Genomic DNA, 25,520 nt, shown 5'->3' on the forward strand with positions numbered 1-25,520 from the left:
AAATAAGAGTGTGGCTTGCTCCCCATTTTCCCTCCGGCTCTGTTCGTGTGTGCAAGTATGCATGTGTGAGGAGTGTTCCTGTAAACACGCACACTCGCATATATATTCTGTATCCAGCTGTGTGATTGGATTCAGGCTTAAAATAAAATTTACGAATAAACTTTGTTTAATCCACACACACAGGAAATAGCTGCTTGTGAAGTCGCTAATTGGGATTCTGTTTACAGGCCCATTGTAAAGGATGAGCCTTTGTTTGAATGGTGACAGCCTGCTGTCCATGGACGGCACACCGGGCGAAGTCCCCCTGAGGAGCTCGCTGAGTCCCGTGGCCTCTGCTACCTCCACTGGCAAGGGCGAAGCTGCCACCCACATGAGGATTTGCATGATCATCTGTCCTCACTCTCCTGTCTCCTTCCTCTGACTCCGTGCCTAGAGTCACCTGGCTGCCTCCCAGCCCCTCACCCTCTTCTTAGCCAGACCCACTCGTGTCTTATGCCTGGCGGGACCCGAGGCCATCTGCCTTTCCTTGACCTTGCAGTGACCTTTGAGGCTGCCGTCTGCCTCACCTCCTGGCCACTGTCTGGCCAGATGCCCGGTACACGTTAGAGCAGAGGAGGATGTAGGGACCGACTTGCTTCCCTAAGCCACAGGGATGCGGCAGTGTGGGGAGACAAATGTGGTGCAGTAGCAACATTAAACCAACCGAAGACAACACTGTGCTGGCAACATGACTTGATGGAAGGAAGGCCCCAGCCAAGGTTTGTAATCCACTCAGGTGAGATATTACCCCTGGTGATAGAGACAAGAAAGGAGATTGTAATCCATCCAGAGAACCAGTCTCTCACTGCCTCTCAGTTTTGCTTGGTTCTTGTTGTTTTTGTTCGTTGTGCTGCGTCTAGGCTGGTCTTGAACTGGTGGGCTCAAGCTATATTCTCTTACCTCAGCCTCCCAAGTAGCGGAGACTACAGGCACATGGCACCAGGCCTGGCCAGCTGTCCAGCTCCCACACACTACTTCTTTTCATCCACATTTATCCAGTACAGTGTTCCTGCTGGATGACACTGGTACTGCTAGAGTTTGGAAGCTGAGTGTCACTAAAGGTCTGAGTTAATGACTTGGATCCCAGGGCAGTGCCATGGAAAACTAAGAGCCAAAAAAGGCCTTTTCTCCTTATAAATTATGTCAGGCGTTTTGTCACAACAACAGAAAACTAACACAGATGTGCTGTCCAGACTACAGCGCTACAGCCTATGTCCCTCTTTCCAACTAAATTATAAATCTGCTAAGGAGAGGGACCACATCTTCTTCCTCTCTTATCACTCCCATAACTAATATAATTTTCCTGGAATTTAAATGCACTAATGCATATATTTTAGGGTCTCCTACAAAGTAATAAATTATACTAGCAACACATGCTAAACTAGTGCATATCTCTTGATAGCTAAGAAAATGTAGATGGCTGTAGTTCACAATGGGAAAGTTAGAAAGGTTAACAAAGTAAATGTATTAAGGTTTTTCACTGCTTGTTCACCCTACCTAAGGTTCACCTTGTACATAAGTGTGGACAGGGTTATACCCAGTATGCACACCTACAGTTCTGCCGGCACTGGGCATTTGGGGATTGGACGAGACAGCAGCTGGAATTCCTATTTCCAATCAGGAAAAGCCTCTATCCTGCCACTGCCACCATTTTCCAGTCTGCTGGCCGCTGTGCCATCTACCACACCTCTGCTCTGTAGGGAGCTCCTGGTGGAGGCAGATTCCCCAGAGAAAGTCAATGCGTGGCCCAAGTAGCAGGATGCAGCAGCTGTCAGAGAGAGCAGGGGTGGAGCGGCGGCCAAGACCATTCTATTGGTCGGGTGCATCCCAGTGATGAAAAGCCAGATGCAAACTCCCAGAATGGTAAATGAAAAAGGAAGGAAGCATGTTTCTCCTCGAGCACGGACAGATTCAGGGCTCACACGAGGTCACAGAACCCGGTCCTCCCTTCTCCCTGCCCAGCTCTCCTGCACATTAGCTTCATCCTCTGCCTTCACGAAGTTCACAGAGCAACTGGGCCTTTGGTAGAAGCTGAATGCAGAGGCATATTTTCTAGAAACTTCTTAACGGTATGTTTGATAGTGAGTAAAGGACTGAGTGAAATTTTTAACTCTGTTTTACAGTGCTGCCATGTCAAGCTCGTTGACAACTAAAAGCATAAAAGCATGATCTACACAGGAGAGAAGTAGCCCTTTCCATGTGGCCAGTGCACCCAGCTCCTGCCTCAAGCCTCATTGTAGAGTAACAGACATGCAATTCCATAAGATCACTGATGGATCTGAGCCTTAATAAGGGCACTAATTCAGTTCACTTCTGAAAGACAGGATTGATAAGCCAGCTTCAACTATATCTTATGTCCTAACTTGCCCATTCACCACGGTGAAATAAGATCACTTGGTTCTCTCCCCAGTCCTTCCATTGTCCTTCATGGTCCATCAGCACACGTTATTTACAAGATCGGGCTGCGTTTTATTCAACTACTTATCCCCAGAAGACTTCTTGGTCCAAAGTAGGTGGGCAATTAGTATATTTTAAAGGAATGGCCTCCATCAACAGTCATTCAGTCTTTGGTGTTTGTGACTCTCCATTGTTTGCTTGCTAATTTCTCCACATACCTGGATCATATATTGTGTGTGTGTGTGTGTGCATGTGCATGTGTCTGTGTCTGTGTATAACTTATATAAAGAACACCTATTGCAAATGAATAGCCTGATGAATTTTCACCAAGTAGACTTGTGTGACCATCAACCAGCTTAATCAATAGAACATTTCCAGAAGGTTTCTTTATGCCTCCTTCTAGTCAAAGGTAATGGTTCTTCTGAACTATATCACTGTAGATTAGCCTGTTTCTGAACTTTATATAATGAAAATAATACAGCTTCATAGTTATCTTTGCTGTGTAATAAATCACCCCAAAACTTAGTTGCTTCCAACAGCCATGATTTTATTTGCTCACGATCTAGCTGGGCAGTTTGTCTGGGCTCAGCTGGGCAGCTCTTCTGTTGTTTACACCTTGGGTCGCCCATGTGGCAACTGAGCCTGGTGCTTCATGACTGAATAGGCTAAGTGTCTGGCTGTCAGTGGGCTCTGTCTCCAGCACAGGCTTTGTCAGGTGCCATTTGTACTCCAAGAGGTAAAAGCTCCAAAGCTCTTGCTCAAGAAGTCACACAATGTCACTTCCTCTACACACTGTTGGTCAAAGCAACTCAGCAGCAACCCACACTCAAGGGCTGAGTAAACAGACGCTCCCCCAGAGGGAGGCTGCACCACATAACTCACCACACACCGTGAGTGCCGGTTTATGTCTGACTTCTCTCACTCAACATTTTATCTGTGAGATTCCTACATGACACTGTGTGTTCTACTAGTTCCCTCCTTTTTATTTTGTGTGCTGCCCTATCCCGTGCAAACACCCAACACTCTTTCCCCATTCTACTGTTGATGAACTCTTGAGTTGTTCTCAGCTGGGACTATTTTGAATAAAGCAATTATGAACATTTCTGTGCTTGTCCTCTGGTGGACATAGGCACTCATTTTTATTGGGTATATACCAAGAAGTGAAATTACTGGGTCCCAGGGTACGTGTGTGTTTAGATTTAGTTGCACAGACAAATATTTTTCCAAGTGGTTATTGCAAAGTGTTTTGGTCTAAAAGTTTCACAGTGGCTTTGGAGACTCTTCCAACGCCACTAGCCATGTGTCTTCTTGGGTTCTCAAGCAAAACTCTGGATTTTTCCCCCAATCAGCTACTCCTTTAATGGTAAAAATGATTTCAATATAGCCATTTCTTTTCAGTTTTTATTTTTAGTAGTACATGTTTGCAGCACATAATGATTACATTCATTGTGGGGGAGTTGATACGTGGACATAACTCATTTGACTCTTTTTTCATCTCCTTCCATTTCTTAACCAATTTTCCTTGATCATGAAAATAATAATTTTTTCTGAACTGTAGAGAGATGTAGCAAATGGAATGCATGTAATCAACAGGGGTTGCAGCACCGACACAGACATCATCCTGATTACATTTACACTCAAGTAGGAAAGAAGAGGGAGGAAAAAACTTAATCTTTATCTGAGACCTGCTAAACAACAAGTACTAAGCTACACATTCTGCCTGTGGAATCTTATTTAATCACAATATGGCAAGATAGACAGACTGGACTTTTCCCACTCCACAGCAAGACTCAAGGGACTACCGAAAGCCATTCTCACTTGCTAAGTGGCAGAGTCCACATCTAGATTTTCATATACAAAAGTAGCATTGCATCCACTAATGGTGACATAAATATGTTCCAGAAGAGCAAGATTCATGAACTGCAGCAGGACCAACTGAAACGGGCTCCTTGATTAGCACACAAATATCCTAAGACTTGGAGAGTATCTTTGTTCCCAGAGAAAGCTGAGACACATATGTGCTACCAACCCCATGGCAGTGTCCTCTAAGCACAGACTAACACAGTCGCTGGGGCCCACTTTTCACACCTTTGACAGGCCCAGAAGTGAAGACCATGAGAACTAAAGGAAAGCATGTGTCTTAGTTACTTTTCCTATTGCTGAGACAAAATATCCAATATTCAAAGTTAAAGGAAGAAAGGTTTATTTAGCTCACAGTTGGTAGAGGTTTCAGTCCATAGTTGGCTGGCTCCAAGCCAGGGTGGCACAGCAGAGGGGCATCACAGAGGAGAAACGGTCCGGCAGGAAGACAGCAAAACAACAAGGGACAACCACAGCTCTTTCTGTCCCTTTTACCTTATCCAGGCTACTCGGGGGAGGCAGCACTCACACCCTTAATCCTGGTGCCCTTGAGCCTCACACTGCACCATGAATCAATCCCAGCGTCCCACACTCTAGATACAGCCACCTCCATAAAAGCCTCACCTATGACCACATGAGGCTCTGAGGGGACACCTAGACACAGCCATACCATTCCATCTCTGCCCCCCCAAAGACTCATGCACGTCCCTTTATGCAAAAGGCATTTAGTCCACCTCCAAGAGTTGCCAAAGTCCTAACAGTCTCAGCACGGCTGAAAAGTCCAAGTCTCAAGTCTCCTCTGAGATTTAGGGCAACCTCTTAGCTGCAAGCCCCTGTACAAACGAAAAGAAAGTTAAACACTTCCAACATTCAATGGCACAAAACAGACATTCCCAGTCCAAAAGTCACAAACAGGGAGATACAAGGGAATGGGCCCAAAGCAAGTCCAAAATCCAGCAGGGCAAACATTAAATCCCAGTTTCACTTACAGCATCTCTGGCAAGCTGTGGCAAGTTGTGAGCCCCAAAGGACTTGGGTGGCTCTGCACGATGGTTGTAGCTCCCACGGCTTTGCTCTGGGGCCAGCTCTGCTCCCTCCTTGCACTTTCCTCAGACGATCCACATCCTGGCTTCTCCACACTTCCGGGGCCTCCACTCACCTCCAGCCTCACACTCACAGCGCCGCGCTCTGCCCTCTCAGGGGCACACTGCCGGGCTCCCAGGCTTTCTTCTGAGTCTGGCAGAAGCCTTCCCCACCCCACAGCTCTCCCATTCTGCCTGCGCCCAAACCAGCGCCACGTGGATGATGCCCAGGTCTGCCGCCAGCTGGAGCGGTAGCTGGGCTTCCTTCTCTCTTGGCTGTAGGGGTCCAGTGCCTCTGAACCCAAACCCGAGGAACAACTTCCCCAGGCTGCTGCCATTCTGGAACACGGAGCTCTGGGGCCCTTCTCAAAGCAAAGTCTTTCACCTTTGCACCTCTGAGGCTGCAAAGGCTGGAGTGCTGCTGGTTCTTGTGATGTCCTCAGGCCATCTTTTCTGTTGTCTTCTTTTTCTTGCTGGTCTTATCAGTGACTAATTTCTCCTCTGTTACCTATTTGCAGGCCTCAACATTACTGGAGCTTCCTTTCTGGCCAAACTCAAAACATTTTACATCATTCTGCTGGGCTCTTTGCTCTTGATTCCCAACAAAAATCTAGCTAAAAGCCCCCAACAGCTTCCATGCCACTGCCTCACATTAGACTGCCTTGAAATTTCTTCTGCCAGATTAATTAGTCCACTGCCCCTAATCTCAGTCTCAGGCAAAGTCTCTGGACACGAGCAAAATGCAGACAAACTTTCTGCCAAGGCATAACACACATCATCTAGAGTCCAGCAGCCAATGCAGTCCTCCTTCCCAGCAGAAACCTCCTGAGCTGGGTCTTTATTGGCAGCTTTTCTATCAGCATTCTGATCTTCTCAGCTCTGACCAGGATCTCCCATCAAGTACAGCTTCAGGTGTTCCAGCTCTACATTTTCAGCAGGCATCTCCAAATCTTCCCTAACTCTTCCCCTTCCCACAAGCCAGTTCCAAAGGCTCCTGAACCACATGGTCAGGTACAGTCACAGCAACGACCCCACTTCTCTGGTACTAAATTCTGTATTTGGGATGTGCATGAGTCTTTGGAGGGGGCAGGGGTAAAATGTTATGGCCATGTTTAGATGTCTCCCAAAAACCTCATGCAGTCCTAGGTGGGGCTTTTTCAAACTCACAGCCATCTTCCTGCCTCAGCTTCCCGAGGCAGCTTCCCGAGGGCTGGAATTACTGGCGTGCACCGCCACGCCGGCTGTGTGCTACAACTGTCTCAGACTTTGAAATGTTTTCCAAGACTGGGTAGTCTGAAGGTCACCCGCCCTGCACTAAACCCTAAGTAAACGCCCTCTTCCTGGTAGTACCTAAAGGGACTCGGGGTCTGAAACTTCCAGGCTCTTAGACAACACGAAGGAAGCAGGAGTGAGAAAGAAACTTGGCTCATTGGGACGTGGGGCTCATTCCTGACTCTCTCACACCTGCTTTGGGCCAATGGCTGGGAGGCTACTTTCTTCTCTAAAAAATGGAAGTGGAATTACCTAGCTCATCTCACTGCTGTGGGGCCAAAAGAGAATTCATGGAGACCGCTTGTCCCATCCCTGACACATGAGAGGAACTCAGTAAGGTGAGCTGCTGTTACTTTCACCCAGTCAGTACCACCATCACATCCCCACCTGTCTCCCCCTCACCTCAGTATGGCCTGATTAGATCTCCTCACGCTGTGTCATTACCTCCTACACGCTCACTCTGACCCCACCCAACCCTCCCTGGAACACGAATCCCTGTCCCACCCCAAGGGTTCCCCTGGGAACTTCCTCCTCTGTCCTTGCTCACCAGTGTTGGCTTGGCCCTGAAGATACCATTCCCCTTGCGACCCTTCCTCATGGTGATACTGTGCACCTCTGTCTCTGTTTTTGTTGTTTCCATTGGCTTTTTCATAAAATGTAGCTGGTTCGAGTTTGATCTTTCCATGTACTTAGCAGTTACATTGCATGAACAGAATACATTGCATTAAATCCTGCACCAGGCACTGGAATATAAAGGTAAGATCCTACTCAAATTCTGCACAGATTAGCTGTCCTGTGAGAAACAAACATTGACAAGAGAACCGTGAAATTAGTGTCACCAGAGGGATGAGTCCTGGGACAGAGGAAACTCTAACCCTCAGGGGCCTCAGTGTCCGTATTGTCAGCCTGCAAAGTGCCACATCTCACATGTCCTTGACCGCTGCACTGCCCACAAACAGACCCCAATTTAGATCAGTTATCTATAACTTGGAATAGCTCACTTGCAAGACCTCTTCTATGGCAGCTTCAACTTCCTTCTCAGCTTGCTCTCTGCCATCATTTCCTCTCAATTCCTAAAATGTTTCCTGTTCTCACAAACCATTAGTCTACTGCATCCTTTATAATCTCTACCCAGTGCCAGTGATTCTACTCATGCATGATAACAGCCTTCCTCATCTTAAGAATCCTTAAGCTCCCCCCCCCCGATACTAATTATTAATGAAGACACTAAACACTCTTTTAAATCTTTGAAGCTGAAATTTGTATATCCACTCTCAACTGGCACTTTTTCCGACTCCACACTTGTTTTATTCAGTAATCCTCCTTTATTTTCTACAAAGCCAGTTCTACCTCATTCTCCCCCTCAAACCCTACATCCTTGCCAAAGCTGAGACCATGGGCTAACTCTTTCACCTTCCCCATTTCCTCCTCAAATGTCTTTACATTTTCTCCATTTCTCCTCTTTTCTGCCCAGTACAGAGAACGGCCTCCTGCTCTTCAGCACTAACCACTCTACTTGTGACCTAGGTCTTATCCATTCTACCCTCCCTGAGCATCCATACCAACGGCCAGTCTGTGTGCCTCTTCCCTTCCTCCCTTGTCTTAGTCACTTTCCTCATCTCTGGGAGAAAATACTCAACCACTACAAAGTAAAGAAGGAGAGGTTTATCTTGCCTCACATTTCGTGGAGGTTCAGTCCCTGGTCAGCTGGCTCCAAGGAAGAATAGCATGGCAGAGGGGCCTTGTGGAGGAGAGTTTCTCACAGCAGGGGGGACAGGAAGCAGAGTCAGTGAGGAGAGGGACTAGGAAGAGAGCTATAACCTCAGGGTCGCACCAAAGCAACCACCTCTTCCCACCAGGCCCCACCACCTAACAGCAAGTCAGCTATAAGTTCCATCTATGGTCCCGTGAGGCTCCAGGACACACCTAGATCTAAACCATCACATCCCTCTGGCTGGGGCTTCTTCCCCCCCCGCCCCTCGGCCTATGAAAGCAAGCTCCATCTCTCTTCCTGCTTAGGGGTCATTCCCTCAAGAACACTAACGTCAAAGGGCCATCCAGCCTCTCTTCTTCCCTTCACTGCCAAAATCCAGAAAGCAGCTCATACTTCCTGACGTCCACTTCACGGCCACCCGACACTCACTCATGCCAGTGTAATTCGGCTTCCACCCCTGTGGCTCTAAGAGCAGTGCTTAAGCACAGAGCACCAGGGAAAGTACAGACTATTAGAAGAGTCATTTGATGCTTGAGGAATTAAGACAAAGAGTCTCTCTCTGTTACCCAGGCTGCTCTTGGACTCCTGGGTTCAGCCATCCTCCTGCTTCAGCCTCCTAAGTAGCTTGAACTCTAGGCACACACCAACATACCCAGCTCAGAAGTGTCCCTTGTCACCAAGGCTGAAGCAGATAAGATGTAACCCTTTTCAGTAAAATTCTCCCAAGAATTCAATACCACTCGATTCTCACGGTGGTGTGCTGTTGATTTTAAAAGGGAAAAAAATGTTCTTAAATGTTTTTCTGCAAGAGGAAGAACTCCAGGATGTAAATTACAAACGATGTGGCTTTTTTCCTCTTCCTACAATACTCTAATTTTTAGACCATAATGACAATATATGGTGCTCTGTATAACTATCGTCATTTATAATGAACAGTATTTTTCCACTTTTGAATGACATGAATTGTTCCAGTCTTATGCTTCCTACAGTACTCTTTTATTTATTGAAGTAGTTCCGGGGAATAGTAATGAATCCTTCCATTAAGGCAGGAAAAACAAGAAACAGAAGTTGGGGGAGAAGACATCTAGAATGGAGATAGAATCATGTGTTCATAATCTCTAGTCCTTGCAACATGGGACTAAGACAAAATCCCTTCTAACCAAAGGAAGAGAAAATTCAAGATAAATTTTACATTTCTGAGTTTGGGGAAAATCTTACACCTGGCCAGTTCTGTGCAAACCTTTATGTAAATCACTTTTCCTGGACGCTGCTGACAATCTCTCATGATGCTTCCCTCCTAAAGTGTGTCACCACTTCTGCCTGACATGTCTGCATCAGTATCATCCATTAACCTGAGCTGTTGGGTTTCGGATTAGAGAACGCTTCCTAGTTAGCATAGCGGCAATGGGTCAGAGTGTAAGAATCCAGTGAGCCTTCAGAAAACCCCAGCTGTGGCCTCAGCACTCAGGGACTTATTCCGGAGACAACTAAGGACATTTCTAGCTCCACCCTTCCCATTACTCCTTGAGCTCCGGGGGTGATGTCTGAAAGGGAGTGCAGGGTAGGGGTCACTGTTATTTTAAACAAATAAAAAAGTTTCAATGCTTAATTTTTTTGAAAGAAAGGTGATAGTGTGGCTTGGAACATTAAAACTCATAATTCTTGGTTCACAGACTTTCCTCCTTGTATGAGCTGCTTGTAGGTAGAGGGAGCTCATCCTGATGGCCACTCATTCTTGTAACTGAGCAGGGAAGAGGGCTGCGTGGTGTCGGAGCCTGAAAGATATGGTCACTGTAAGACTGCTGTCTTTACCAAAAGCTCTGAGGAGCTGACTATAGTGAAGCACACCCAGGGATCCCAGCGGTGCCTCCAGAATGTAAGACCAAAGGCCTTACCAAATGCTCCAAGGAGCTGAAGTGGAGCACACCCGGGGATCCCAGTGGTGCCTCCAGAATGTAAGACCGCTGTCTTTACCAAATGCTCCAAGGAGCTGACTGCAGCGAAGAACACCCGGGAAGGAACACACCGGACAAGTTGGAAAGTGAAACAGACCTTAGTCTGGCCAGACGGCACTCCCAAAGCAAAGTAGCTTAGAGAGGCGTAGTCCAGAGTCAGAGGCTCTTTTTATAGGGGCTTGCAGGGGAGTTAACAGGCGAAATTTACCAAAGAAGGAACAAAGGTTTAGTGGTCTTACATTTGTATGTTAATTAGCCTGACATGTACAGTTAGTCAGCAGATGCTTTGTAGATTGGTCTATAGAGAGTGGTGTCCGGAACATAGGGTTGGATAATTATGACTGACAGGGATCTTATCTAGTGTCCCAGAACTAAGAAGCATCTTTATCTATTTACTCACATTCAATCACAGGTGGGGCTAGGGGAGTTTTATGATTACAGAGTTATGCAGTCTTACAGACACCCTCTGCCGTAGGACCAGGGAGGTAGAGAAGGTCAGGGCCAGGCTATCTTTCAGCTTTCACAATCTAAGAATACAGAGTTGAGACATTCTCCTCCCTCTTGTAGTTCACCGAGAGTGTATTCAGGTAAGAACCTTAAGTCTGTTACTGTTGGGGAACAACAGTGCGCCTCTCCTAGCTGCTTCCCGGTGAGCGGAGCCACAGCCCAGGGTGCAGCAGCACCTCTGCCTAACCAAGCCTGGACTGCGGCTCCTCCTCAGCCAGCGCTGCTGACTCAGGCAGTGCCGCTCACACCCCAGAGGGGATTCCACCACAATGAAGAAGCAGCCACAGGGACACGATAGAAAGTTCCCACAATTATTTGTTCCAAAGTAAATACGTTGCCTTTGATTTTGACAAAACCATAAAACACAGACGTGAACTGCAAAGCGCTGTCTGAGTGTTTACCAATACCCTGGGGCTCCGCTGTATGAAACACAGCTTGCTTACCTCACGCCTTTTCATCTCGGGCCTCTGGCACGCATGCCGGCTCTGTCTAACAAACATCAGCAGGGAACAACAAACAGCTAATGCGTGAGTCAGGATTTAGCGTTCTAGTCCACTTGGGAAGGACAATCGTGATTAGCTTAAATAAGACTCCAAGCCTTGATTAAAGTGTTCTGAGCATGAAAGTACTGGCCAAGCCTAGGTGCCTGATGGAACGCACTGGAAACACAGAACATTCACACTGCCCTCGCTGAAAGACATCATCACTCTCAATTCGCACATAGCATATGAACAAACCACAGACTATATTCTCGAATTTTACCACTGCTTTGGTCAGCCACAGTAATAACTTCATTTTCAGAGAGAAAGGGAGGGAGGGGCGGGGTAGGGAAGGAAGGAAAGAAACAGGGAAAGAAAGAAGGAAAAAGAAAAGAGAAGAAGGAATCGAACTCCTCGGGCGTCGACCTCCAGAACCCGAGAAGGTGCCGCCCTGTTCACGCTGCTCGGCCCGGGCGGAGCGGAGCGCAGACGCCGCCTGGACCTTCCGGGCCTCCGTCCCGCCTTCACTCTAACCGAGGCGTCAGCCCGCTGGACCCAGTCTGCTCAGAGGGCCTGGGCCCCGAGGCGGCCTGCAGCTGGCAGAGGCAGCTTGGTGCTCACCGACCGCAACACCTCGGCGTTTCCATCTGCACGATGGGCGCAACCCTACCTGCGTCAGAAGCTGCAGGGGGACCAGCAGCGGGCAGCATATGGTGGGCAGGGTACGTAGCCGTTGTGTTGCTCTCAGGTTTCCACTTCCGGCCTGCTCAGCCCTGTGGAGCTGGCTGAACCTGGCTCCTTCATAAATAGATGGCTCCTGGCCCTCGGGGGTGCCCGGTCCACTCCACTTCCGGTCTCCACCCACCTGTTCCGGCCCTTCCCCTCTCTCTTCCGGGGTCCCCGCAGCCCCCTGCTCCCTGGTTCCCCGTGACAGCAGGTGCCATCTTCACCTCCTCCCCTCTCACCTCCTCTCCCCCTCTCCTGCTCAGGGTCTCAGTGACTTGAGAAGCACTCCAGTTTAGGAGCCCCAGGAGAGCCGGGCGGGGAACCTACGTTTCATTACAGAGGCCCAGGCCACCCCGGGGTGGGACAACCGGAAGCTGGGGACAACCGGAAGCCGAGCCCTCTCCAAGGCTCCCACCCCGCGTGGAGGGCTATGGAGGACAAGCAGGAAAATCCCTCATCGAGGCTCGATGTCTCCAAGCTGGGAACCGCCTGTCTCACCCTCCATGTGATCACCCAAAGGTGAAGACTGTCACCCTTAAGAGAGCCGGACCTCTATTCCTGCACCCTTTTCTGTCTGCAGAGAAGGAAACTGCCGTTAAAAGCATCTTTCTTTAGAAATCCTGTTTGTTTCCTTTTTTGCTGTGTGTACCTCCACAAATAGGCTGGAGAGGAACTTTGTCCTTTTGTACCCTAAATAAGGCAAAAGGAAGTTATAAATAACCTTTCAAATATGGGCCCACAGCTGCTTCTTTGGAAAATGTCTAACAAAGATTGGAAACTACCCTCTAACAAAAAGACATCCTGGACCCACCTTGGGGACCCTGCTGAGGGCCACGGTGACCCTGGGCCACCAACCCCACGTGCCAGGACAGCAGGATCTGCCCCTGTCTGGCACCTTCCACACAGCTGCAGTGTCTGGTCGATGCCATGTGTGTCCCCTCTGAGAGTTATTTAGATATTATGTCTGAAAGGAATGAATGGCATGTGAAACCATTTGACTGCTTTCCACCCTGTGGTGCATGAGTTTTGTCTCATTAAGCTTGGAAGAACTGAAGCCGTTTACTTCCCTGGCGGCTGCATCTCTATTCCAGGGCCTCCCAAATTTGTACCTTGAAATCAGAGCTGGGCCCTGAGTGCTACTGAATGATTCTTTTCTCTCTTGGTACCAGGGATCAAACTCAGACCCTTGTGCTTGCAAGGCAGGCAGCAGAACCACTGAGCTAAATCCCTGGCCCTTGAATGATTATTTAATAGAGCTCACTGGCTGGGTTTCCTACTGTCAATTTAGCCCTCTCCCTACGGAAGCCGGGGAGCTTCCCATCACAGCTGTCCAACAGAAAAGTTCTTTCCTCGATTAGTCGCCTGCAACCTCACCCTGGCCACTGCAGCCCTACGGGCAGCCCCTTCCTCATGGCCTTGCATAACACCCTCCCCTTGTGGACCACTCCCTCCTACCCACGACACCTGCACAAGCAATGGGTTGCCACTGCTGAGAAGACAAAAATGACCTGGCCTCTATCTTCACTTCTGCTCACTCTGATAGAAGCAAGCTGCTACTTTGTGAGCTGCCTGTGAAGCTGCCCATATGGCTAAGAACTGAGACCAGGGAGGTCCTCTAACCTGGGGACAGCCACATCGGTGACCTAGGAGCAGTGTTCCCGTGCTGACTCTGAGGGGACATCGGTGCCAGATGCCTGACCCCCCAGAAACTGTGACTTCAGAAATGCTTGTTTCCCTTGCTACATCTTCCACAAAAAGAGTTTTCATTTATATCAGAAAATGCATTCTAGCCAGGCACGGTGGTGCACACCTGTAATCTCAGCTTTCAAGAGGCTGAAGCAGAAGGATTGATGTGAGTTCAAGGATAGCCTGAACTACAAAGTGAGACCCTCCCTCAAGGAGAAGAAAAGAAAATGCATGTTAATTATATCTTATTAGAAAGAATGTGAAATAGACAGGCTCCTCAGTATGTTGAGTGGACACTTGTGTTTACACTTTTATGAATTGCTTTGCATTTGTTGATATCTTTTGAATTAATTTGGAGGTACTGTCATTTTGTAAGTCTGTTAACCTTTTATCTGCCACAGTGGTTACAAATAGTTTTAATTCAATCAAGCATTTTTTACTATGTAATGGTTACATATTCTTGGTGAAGTATACCTCTTATTAAAGTTAAAATATTTGTCTCTGTTTTGTTCAGTATACTTTGTCTCACATGCTTCTCGTAAAATCAGCTGTCTTCCTACTTTCCTTTTACATGCATTTAGCTGATACCTTTTCATATCTTTTTTAAAAAATGATTCTTTGTTATTTACTTTTTTCCCACTACTGGAGATTGAACCCACGGTCTCATACAAAAACTTTGTTACTAAGCTACATCCCCAGCCCCTTTTTAAACTTTTATTTTGAGGTAGGGTCTTGCTACATTGCCCAGGCTGGCCTTGAACTTGCAGTCCTCTTATCTCTTGTCTCAAGTAGCTGGTGTTACAGCCATGCACCACTACATCGAGTTGATATTTGCTTTTGAGTATATCTTTTATAAATAGAAAGATCTCACTGTAAATAATCTCCTTGACTAGTTAAGAATAGAACTACCATATGATCCAACAATCCCACTACTGGGTATGAAGTCAAAGGAACTGAAATGAACGTCTTCAAGAGACATTTGCACCCCTGAGTGCACCGTAGCTCTGTTCATAACAGCCAAGAAATGGAAACAACCTAAGGTCCACCAGCTGGTGAAGGGGTAAAGGAAATGTGGTCCATACATAGGCAAGTGGAATATGATTCTGCTGTTAAAAAAAAGGGACAAAATCCTGTCATTTGTGGCAACTTGGATGGGACTGGGGACATCATGTTAAGTGACACATGCCAGGCACAGAAAGTCAGGTTGCCTCCTGATCTCTCATCTGCAGAATCTAAAACAGTTGATCTCATCCAAGTTAAGAGTAGAATGGTGGCCACCAGGGACCAAAAACTGGAGGGATCGGGAAGGACAGGGAAAGGTCGATCAATCAATGGGTATGAACTCCCAGACAGGAGCAGGAAGCTCTGGGGCGCCTTTGTAAGGAAAGGTACCTATAATGTCCCACACCATTCAAAAAGCTAGAAGAAAGGGTTTGGGAAGTTTTCACCAGGAAGAAGCGACTCGTGTTTGAGGAGACAAACGTGTTTAACTTGACTTCAACATTCTGCAGTGCACATGTATGAAAACACTAGCATGGACAATGTTTATGATCAGTCAAAAATAAATTTTATAAAAGAAATGAAGGTAGTAGTTCTGCTTTTTAAATGACAAGACGTTGCTTTTTAGTTTGTGTATTGTTGAGTGGTATGGGAGAGGCTTTATCCTAACCACTGACCTATTCTTACTGTTGATTTAGGCTTACACCATCAACCTGTGCCTTCAACTTGCTTCCTTCTATATGAAATGTTTGCCTACTAATTCTCCAATAAATGCAACTGAATTTTATATTAAAATCAGTAATTATTCAGACTGGATATCCTACCTCCACATAACCGTAAGATCAGATCTTCAGCACTACTTCAATTTCTCTCCTGTCTCTTAGGCTTCACCGAAGTAAAATGAAATTTTAGTTGCAGATTGCTTTATTGTTATAATTTGTCATTCTAGTATAAAAATTACATGAACCTTTACAATGATTTCATCAATTATTACAGTTTTTGAAATGGAGTCCTGCTAAGTCACTGGTGCTGCCCCCAAACCCCACAGTCCCCCCCCGACCCTCAGGATTCTGGGTAGCTGGGACTACAGGTGCACAGTACTGTAAATTTTTTTTTTTTTTTTTTGTTACCAGGGATGGAACTCAGGACCTTGTGCTTGCGAGGCAGGCAGCAGAACCATCGGCCCATGGTACTGTAGATTTTAAAGTCACTGTTCTATGCTGTAAACCTTGGCTTCCATTCTTTATTCTAGTTTATTTTTCATTTGGCTGGAGTACTTCCTTGGGTAACGTTTTAAAATAAAGGACATGTAGACAGCATGTTTTCTGCCTTTTCACATCTTCACACTGAAATGATAGCTTGATTATGTTCAGAATTCTAAATTCACAGTCCTTTTTCCTTAAAATCTGTCATCTCTTAAATCATAAATGTCTGCTATATAAAGCCTAGATTCAGTCAGTTTACTTTCTTAGTAACTAACATGGTTTTTCTACCTAAAAACTTGAACTTCAAAAGATCCCAAGTGAAAGGGTACTCAAAAAGAAACATTAATGTATGTAACAAGGGTTTAATGATCACATAAAAGTGGTTGCAAAGTGACTTATACTAAAATATCTTTAATTTCTACCAAAGGCATAACTAGTTTTCTGTTTGTTGTTTATTTTCAGCTGAGAAACAAAAAAATAAATGCAATTTATCTCCATGATTAAAAAAATAGATTAGGAAGAACTTATTTTTCTAATAGCAGTGGGTTTTTTCAAAGTTTGCAAAATTAAGTTCTGTAAAGTTGGTTTCTCGAGAGTCCAGGAGGGTCCCTAAGGCTGAGAGAACCCTGAATCTGTGGCCCAACCGTGCACAGGAAATAACATCTCAGATGCCTTAACTACACCGCCTTCTTCAGAGCTTTGCGGAAGTTTAAAGCTGGGCACCGTGACCCTCCCCCATGCATGGAAGGGGGACCTGGCTCTCTGAGAAGCGGGACACTTGCTCGAGACCCCACCCCAGTAAAGAAGCAGCAGGGTAGAATCTGAAGCCAGAATTCTGTGGCTCCTGTACACAGCTTCCCTCAGGCATGCGGCTATTCCGAGGGTCCACACTAGGCTAGGGGCTGAGAGGGGTAAGAGTCCCCATCTTCAAGGTATCTCAGTAGCACCTATTTCATGTACTTGGTTTTCAAAAAAGAAAGCTAGTATTTGTGTTCTTGTGGGTGAAAAGTTAAGTAGACCACGAATCTGCGATTCAGAAGAAAAGTGCCCTTACCCAGGTGCGTTTTTATACATTAGCATTTAGGGCAAATTGCCCAGAAACCCAATACTAATTTACCTCCAACATCTCAGCCCCTGGTTACTGTTGGAATTTTGGCAAGCAGATTTCCCTGCAGGTAATAGTCAAATTAAGGAGGCTTTTTAAAGTAAAGGTGTTGGAGGCTCGGGCGAGAGTTCAAAGCTCGGCATTCAGAGGTGGGAGGGGACCCGCCTGGCAGCTCCAGAGGTGAATGAGCTTCGAGGTGGCTGCTGCCCTCCAGAGCTGCATTCGGTGGCAGTGGTGACAATCTTTGCCCTCAAAACTACAACGGGCCATATTTTGACTTCTAACTGCAAAACTGTGTATTAGAGTGGACTGGGGAGATGAGCATTTCCATGGTCAAACCTGAACTCCCTGCAAGTGGGGATGCTGACATGCACTGAGAAGTGCAGGTGGCGTTTCCCCCACCTCCACCACTCCTACCCCAAATCCAGGTGGATGAATTCTGACCCCACGGAATGGACAGTCCCCTTAGGTGAGCCAGGATTTTCATAATAGCAGTGACTTTTATCCATCACAGAGCAGAATGTGATACAACTCCTATCATCTTCACAACATGTGTTATTAGATGAGAAAAGTGAGATCCACAGAGGTGAGCAGAGCTAATATGTGGCAGATACAAGAGTGGAGGCTGCATGGCCTGGTCCTGGACACGTGCTATTAGTCACTGCCACTCACAAGTTTGCAGGTGGTCATATCCAACCCTTACGGGAAACTTACCCTGTCATTTGGGTCAGTTTTGCTTGGACTTTGCATTAGTTTGGCTGAAGAAGCTGACTTGCTACAGGACTAACACCCACAAGATACCACTGCAGCCTTCGCAGATTCCCAAGAGAGCTAAACAAAGGATGTCAACAAGAAGAAGCTTCGTGGGAGTCAGTGGGAGGACAATGTTAGGGGGAGTGGGAGGGCAATATTCACCCCGGAGCACAGCCTGCGGCAGCCAGACTGAGCCAAGCCCCTTGCGGGGTAAGCCGCACCCTGATGGGAGCTCATCAAAGTACTGGGTCCAAGTGTGCCTGCAAATGGAGGGTGTCGTGAGCAGGGGCTGGGAAGACAGAGCCTGGAAACTAGAATAAATATAAACGGAAAAAATTCTCAAGTCCACGTCCAACTCCAGCTTGGGAAAATGATTCCTCATAAATTCCCAATTTGATGGATACACCTTGAGACCGTAATGTTTGTTTTGTTTTTTGGTACTGGGGATCGAACTCAGGAACTTGCACTTTCGAGGCAGGCTGGGGAACCACTGAGCTAAATCCCCAGCCCTTGAGACCATAATGTTAAGTGAAATAAATCAGAAACAGAAGCTTAAATATCGCATAACTTCTCTTATATGAGAAGCTCAAAGTATAAATAATTTCTTTACAATGTCAGATGTGGTGGTTCACACTTGTACATAATTCCAGCACTGGGGAGGCTGAGGCAGGAGGATCACTGTGAGTTCAAGGCCAGCCTATGCTACATAGTGAGTTCAAGGCCAGCCTGAACTATATAGCGAGACCTTGTCTGAAAAAAGAAAAAAGATAGGCCCTGGGAAACAGGAATGATGCGCAAATGGGAAAGCAATTCAGAGACAGGAGAGGGGAGGGAAGGAAGGGGAAGGGGAATAAACAGAATTAAAATGTGTTAAGTACATGTACTACTCCCTAAGACGAATGTAAACACTATGTACTGCAGACATGCACTGGTAAAAAATTAAAATAATAACAGTTTCCCAATTTGAATCCCATTTCTCCTGTGGGACATCTGCTCTCACCTAATGTCCCCTTGTTTCATGCCTTGCAAGCATCAGGCAGAGGAAGGACTGCCCTCGGCAGTGCCTTGCCTCGCGGGGACCCTCCTGGAAAATCACTTCCACTGCCGTTTTGCCCCCAGTGCCTCCCTGGGATGGGAAACCCACTGCAGACCCTGCAGGTGTGGTCCCAGGTGACCCAGCTGCGCTTAGCCAGTACGATAAATGGCAGGACGAGCCAAGGAAGCAGCAGCCAGTGGGACATTTTGACTTATTAGGAGCCATAAAAAAGAGCATCTCCCATTGACCACGATGCCTCTTTGGCCAAGAGGACCCCAGAGACAAGAAGCTCGGGTGGGCTTTCCTGGCTGCCTCAGGACTTTATATGGCGTGGGGAGACCTGGGCTCAGGTCGTCTCTCAGTGCCGGGAGCCAGGATGCAGCTCCACGGGCGAGCACTTGCCCAGCATGCACAGGGCCCCGGCTCCACCCCAGCTCTGCAAAAATAAGTCACCGCAGTCAAGTGAAGGATCTCTCTGGCTGTCGTAGGAAAACACCGGCAGCAAGAAGAGACTGGCCACCTTTTATTCCCATCAACCTCAAAGGCGCTGCTCTCTGCCAGCCTGCCCACCCCATGTGAAAGGATTCTCTCTGCTCTGGTTTTGATCTTGTTCCCTGGCAGAATGGATGTGATTTTTCTCGGCCCTTGTCTTCCTCCTGCCAAGGCACAGTCTGTTTGTTTGGACACCCGCTCTCATTTCTATAATCCTGCAACCTACAGCGCAGTTGGGGCCCAGGGGCCAGGGCGGGGCTGCTGGGGCTCTGGGAAGAGCTAGGGATGAGAAGGTCCCCAGTGTGGAGGAGCCTCGGGTCCGTGTGGTCCCTGCAGCCCTGCGTTCCCGGCACTGGCATACAACGGGCATTCAATAACAGAGGTGTCCACCAATGTCTCCAGAGGAAGTACATTTCTTAGCAAATGTACTTTAGTATGAAATCTAATGGTGCTAAAAGGCAGCACGTGAAATAATCTGGAAGAAACTGACTACCCTGCGTATTGTCCTTGGCTAGCACTATAAATTATAACCTCTTTTACCAAAAAAGCGTGGGACCCAACTCCAAATGAGCTCAGCAAAATCAAATTTCATCATGAAGCAAGCCTGACAAATATCACCTACCAGAACCTCCTTCTGAGAGTCCCCATGCACATTAGCCTATGAAAGGGACCTTTTGGTTTTTCAGAACTGTGTTTTACGTAAATCCCAAATTTCTTAAGCTTTTTTTGACCATGGAGTGTTCGCCTGCACATAGCACTTACTGTTCCATGGAAATAGTACTCTTCGGAACTCGCCGTGGAATTCTCCATGCCAGGCTGGGCATGGTCTGACTAACACGCCTCCAGCACAGGGTGAGGTGCCACGGGAGACAAAAGCATCTTCCCCTGGCATGGTCTGCCTCACAGCCATGCGGAAGGGGCGCCTGGAGGCCCCAGGCCCTCTGCCCTTCTGGGGAGCACTGGTTTTCTGATGCCCTTGGGATCTTTTCCACTGTCCCTGCCCAGTATGGACACTGGCAGGGGGACAAAGTCTTGCTTGACATCAATCTATTTCCATGCCCAGGACAACCTGGTGAATTAATCTGGAAAAGAATGCTTGCCTTCAAATGTAATTAATTTTCACAGTTTAATAGTATCTTGGGGCATTTAGTTTGCATTTAAGATAGAGAGCATAGATTTGTATATATTATGGAAATAGGCTGGAGTTCTTATTCTGATAAGGAAATGTGAGAGTCCAACCCACTCACCGGGTGTTGATAAGAGGGAGCAAATGGGACAGGGTTGCATATCTACGTGAATGTTATTTTAGCTGCACACAAGAAGGACTTTAATTTCCACAGTACAGGCTTAAAACCCTAAAATGTACACACTCAGCCACTCCCCGTCTAAGACCTTATGCTGAGGATGTAGGTATAACTGTAAGAGATTTCATCTCAGTTGTGAAAACTGAGAAGTCACGCCAGCTCCAACAGTAGGACAGCACCCAACTAGGGACGTCTGGAGAATGGAGTAGGAGGGTGCCCGCCGTACACTGAGCGCAAGCTAGCACCATTCTGTGTGGGTCCCTGTGTGTGATGCATTTCTCACAACAGCTCCTCGAGGTAGATTCGATCATGTTCTTTGACAAGGCAGGACCGATGGTCCCAGGTCCCACCCTTAGTGAGGGGCGCAGCCAGGACTCCGGGACTGTGCCCCACACTCAACAAATCTGCCTTCTCTAACCCATCTGTCTGTCTGTTCTGTTCACCACCTCACAGCATGGTGACAACAGAAAGGAAATCCACACTCCAACATCAGAGGTCTTCCACTTTTCTTCTGTGTGCTTTGGTATTTATTAAATTTCGTACAATAAGCATCTAGTATTTTGTAGCTTAAAAATAAAAACAATAAAAGGTCCTCTTAGTTCATTGAAAAGAAAGTTTTGTACTATTCTCTATTTGTTTCTTTTTTGTAAGAGTCCTTTTTGTCTATGACTTGTACTCTAACATTTTGGCCATTCTGTTAAGATTACGGTACACAGTCTATTAACTATTTTTATTCTTTAATTAGTTATGAAATTTTGCTTTATTTTTGCATAGAAGTAAGAGTGTTTTAAAAATATTTTCTTTATTAACATCTACTTGTGTTACATTGAAATTAAAAATTTTTTAAAAACTGTAAAGGTGATGCTGTCGCTGGGAATGGAGCCGCGCTCCGGGGCCCGGCCAGAGACAGAGCCTCCTTGCCCGGAGCGGCGGCTCAAGCGAACACCGGCCAGTTGTGGGATGATCCAGGCTGACCGTGAATTTCAAGTCCATACTTTTTTGAAGAGTCAGGAAAGCAAATGAATAATAAATGGGGTGGGTCTGGACGTCACAGAATACTCTTCTGTCTCACGGACAGTGGACATATTGAGTGATCTGATGCTCAGAGGTATGAAGGTCAGAACTGTATGGCGCTTAGAAATGAAATCCATGTACCGCCATCCAGAGGAAGGAGAGCCCGAGGCTCAGAGAGACTGGATAACTCTCCCTTAGGGAGGGACTCAGTCTGCCACAGGCCAAACCACACTGAAAAGAGCAGGCTCAGTTCCCAGCCCAACTCCCGTCACTGAGCCACCTCGGGGCCTGGGTGCTGGCGAAGGGGAGGAGCGAGGTGCGGGCGCGAGAACAACAGCGTCTCCTAAGAACCATGTTCCGTCCACTTGCGTTGCTCTAGCCACATCGCTGAAAGCATCCAGAGTGAGCAGCCAAGGTGGCGGTCCTCACAGTCCACTCCCCACCCGGAGCTGACGCCCACCAACCACATCAGTCATTTCCGTGTACGGCAATGCAAGGGCTTAACAGTGTGCTAGAGCCGGCTCACTCTGGCTCCTGAGAGACAACTTAAATGTTCAGGAGGCAGCTTCTAAACACAGCCATTATGAAAAACCAAATTATAAAAGTTACAATTAAATTTCAGCAAAAGCGAAGGAAATGAATATTCAAAAACCACCTCCACCTTGTCTTTTTTGCCTACGTTTTGCTGCCATCTACGTTTTCAGGGTTAAGTACGTCTATTGCATGTCCAGGGCAAAGTCTAGGGATGTGTTTCTGCAAGTCCCTTCCCACTTCACGTTCTGTATGTCCCACGGAATACCCTGTGGAAGTCAACAAACGCTACAAACCAGGCAGCTAGCTTGGAGCATTTGCTAGGGTGACAGTTGAGCCTAACTGTGCCAAACTTACCAGCTTAGGAGCTGCCCATGGGATAGTGAAGCACACACCTAGGTGTTTCCGGGTGGACCATGAAGTGTGACCTTGGCATCTGTGTCTGGTCCCTGCCCCTTCCCCTCTGGCTGTTCCCTTGCTCTGCTTCCTGAACTAAGTAGCTCCAGCACACCCTTCCGCCATGTTGTTCCTGCTTTGCAGCCAGCCAACCATGGATTGAATCCTCTGAAACCATAAGCCAAACTAAACCTGTCTTCCTTTAAGTTGAAGGTACTATGTATTGTATCCCAGCAATGGGAAGCCAGCTAATACAGCTAGCATACCATTATCCACACCTTTGAATGGGTATTTTTTCTTCACATAAACAGACCATTGAAAACTTTTTCAAGTCTGTTAAATGCATGTCTTTCCCTTGGTGGCGTAGTAAGAAATACTCACTGAAATATGTAAAATATTTTTGCCATCAAGCTGTTTTTTAAGCTATTATTCATCTTTTCTCAATGCCCTGTTCCTTGGTTAATCTAGCCTTCACTGTAACTAAATCCTGGTTCCTTTTAACTTTCCTCTTTGAGTGGGTTCTACTTCACTTCTTTAATCCCCCACCACCACCTTTCAAGCCTTCTTTGAGAAAGAGCATTTTTAATGGTAGAGGTGAGGCTTTCCAAAAGTAAGAACTTAGTAGGCAACAACACAAGACTGGCTAGAAGGCTCTGCCGTGGTGATCACTGGGTCCTAACAGCTGCCACTGGGCCCCTCCTAGAGTCACAGGGAGAGCAGCATGCTCAGTCCCTTTTGTTTACACACCAAGAGATTAGGTTTCCTTAAATTCCTAAGGAATTTCAGAAGATTAACTTTTAGATAGCAAACTTCATAGGCTGAGCAGGCTGAGAAAAGAAAAAAGAAAAAAACTCATGTCACCCTCCAGCATTTCCATCAAGGGATGAAATTTTAAATCACACCCATTTCTTAGTGCAAAATAAATCACTCGAATGGAGTGCAAGCCAATTTTTACTTTAAAAATGTTGTGTCCTCAGGCTGTCTTCTTGAACTTCAAAAGCACACTTTGTAATTACTCCACCTATCAAAGGGAAGCCCAGGTTTCACCTCCAATCTTCTTCAGCTCGGGTTCACTTTTAATTGTTAATAAGCCACGTTAATTTTAAGCCAATTGTTCTGTTTGGGAATTCAGTGTTTTCAAACAGAATCCACTGAAAGATACATAAATAAACTTATTTACTTACAAGCGGAAGTTCAGTGAGGCTTGCTTTCCCTATCTGTTTGGTTTTAATTTCCTGTCATTTTCCAGTCTCCTGGCACCTGTGCCCCGTGCTGTGGGAGAAACGGTTTTCTATGAACACTGAGGACAGCAGAGGTGGGGATTTGATCTGGCTCTGTGCCCAGCACCTGATGTCATTTGTGAGCTGTTGGTCTTCCTGGGATTTGGTAGGTTTTTGAGTTTTGTTTTTGGTCTCATGGGAAGCGGAAGGCTAAAAAGTAATGGCTAAAAAATAAACAAATAAATAATGGCTAGACGCCAGCCACATCATCCTTTGAACCCTTCCCTTTCTTCATGAGTGTGTCCCCAGTGCAGAGTCACCTGGCCAAGCCTGCTGACCGCCCCTGTACCGTAGGCACTGATGATGCTACTTTGACAGAAACGCTCACTCACAAACCATATTTTTCCAGCCCACCCAATTTTTCTCCAGTGGCAAAGAACAAGCTGCTCGAGACAGAAACATGCCATGCTTGTCTGAGAGCAGCTGCCACCTGACTGAGGAGCTTCTTCTCCCAGGTCCCCCGCTGCCCAGGACACCAGCTCTGTGGTGACCCCAGCCCCTGGAACACAACTGAGGTGCCGTCTGCAGTCTCCTCCCTGAGCACCCATCCCTGCCACCAGTGTCCTCTGTTGAGACTTCTCATGGGCCAGGCACATTCTGCGGGGCCAGGGGTCCTAACCCATAAGGCCTCACCACAGCCCTATCTGGTCAGTGCCCAGCGTCTCTCGGCTGATGGTTTCCTACGTAGCTGTCTCTCTGCTAGATCACACACCCGCCAGGGACAGGTCTGTCTCTTATTCATTCTTACATCACCCGGCGTGCCTGCCCATGAATGAAAGAACGAACGAACGCGTTTTCCCCAGTAGCACTAGATACGAATTGGGCGATGTCCCCACGGGAAGATGGCCCATGATTTCATGGGGGAAAGCGCCCACCACGCTGGTAGCCTGGACCATGCATGGGCTTGAGCCTCCCTCTCCCTTCCCCTGGGCTATGTGTGGTGACAGTTTAACCCACCCTTCCAAGCAGGCGAGCTCTGATGGAGTCTCCTCTTCCCTCTAGTGTGATGGCAAGGGACGATCCAGTGGCCAAGCTGGTTAAGCAGACCTGACCCAGAAGGTTGGCATCGGCATTGTTTTTGTAATTCTTTTAGCCCTCCAGTAGCAAAATAGTAATTAAATCCTATCTTTTCCAAAAAAATATTTAAACATTCAGCATATTTATAAATTGCAAGTGGGAAGAAAGAAGGCAACAAAACTAGAGATAATTTTTTTAAAAACCTACAAGCCAGGCATGGCAGCAAACACCTGTAGCCCCAGCTCTTGGGAGGCTGAGGCAGGAGGATGGAAGTGAGTTTGAGAACCGCCTGGGCTACACATTGAGTTCAAAGAGATCAGAGTCAGAGCTCTTTGGGCCGAGGAGCCAATTCGACGCCTTTACCTGAGAGGCCCGGCTTCAGCCACACCTACGCCATCTTTTCCGAGTATTTATTGCTTTGTTTATCCCTGTAGCCTGCAAGTACAGGAAGAAGAGGGGCAACTGAGCTTAATTCCGCCAGCTTGGGGTTAAGACAAGAGGCTCCCTCCTCTCTCTCCTTTCCCATCAGTCCCCGGGGTTTGCTGACACCTGGGGCGACGGCGGGAAGGGCTCCGTCGGCGGGCACAGCGGGCAACTCTGCATCCCACAGGAGGACGCGCACGGGGCCACACGTCCGTCAGGGTGCTGCTCCCCGCCCCGATTAGTTGGGA

Source organism: Heterocephalus glaber, unplaced genomic scaffold (genome assembly GCF_053883595.1).
Source record: "Heterocephalus glaber isolate CG9 unplaced genomic scaffold, H.glaber_assembly_v1.0 deba00001688, whole genome shotgun sequence".
Lineage (NCBI taxonomy): Eukaryota > Metazoa > Chordata > Mammalia > Rodentia > Bathyergidae > Heterocephalus > Heterocephalus glaber.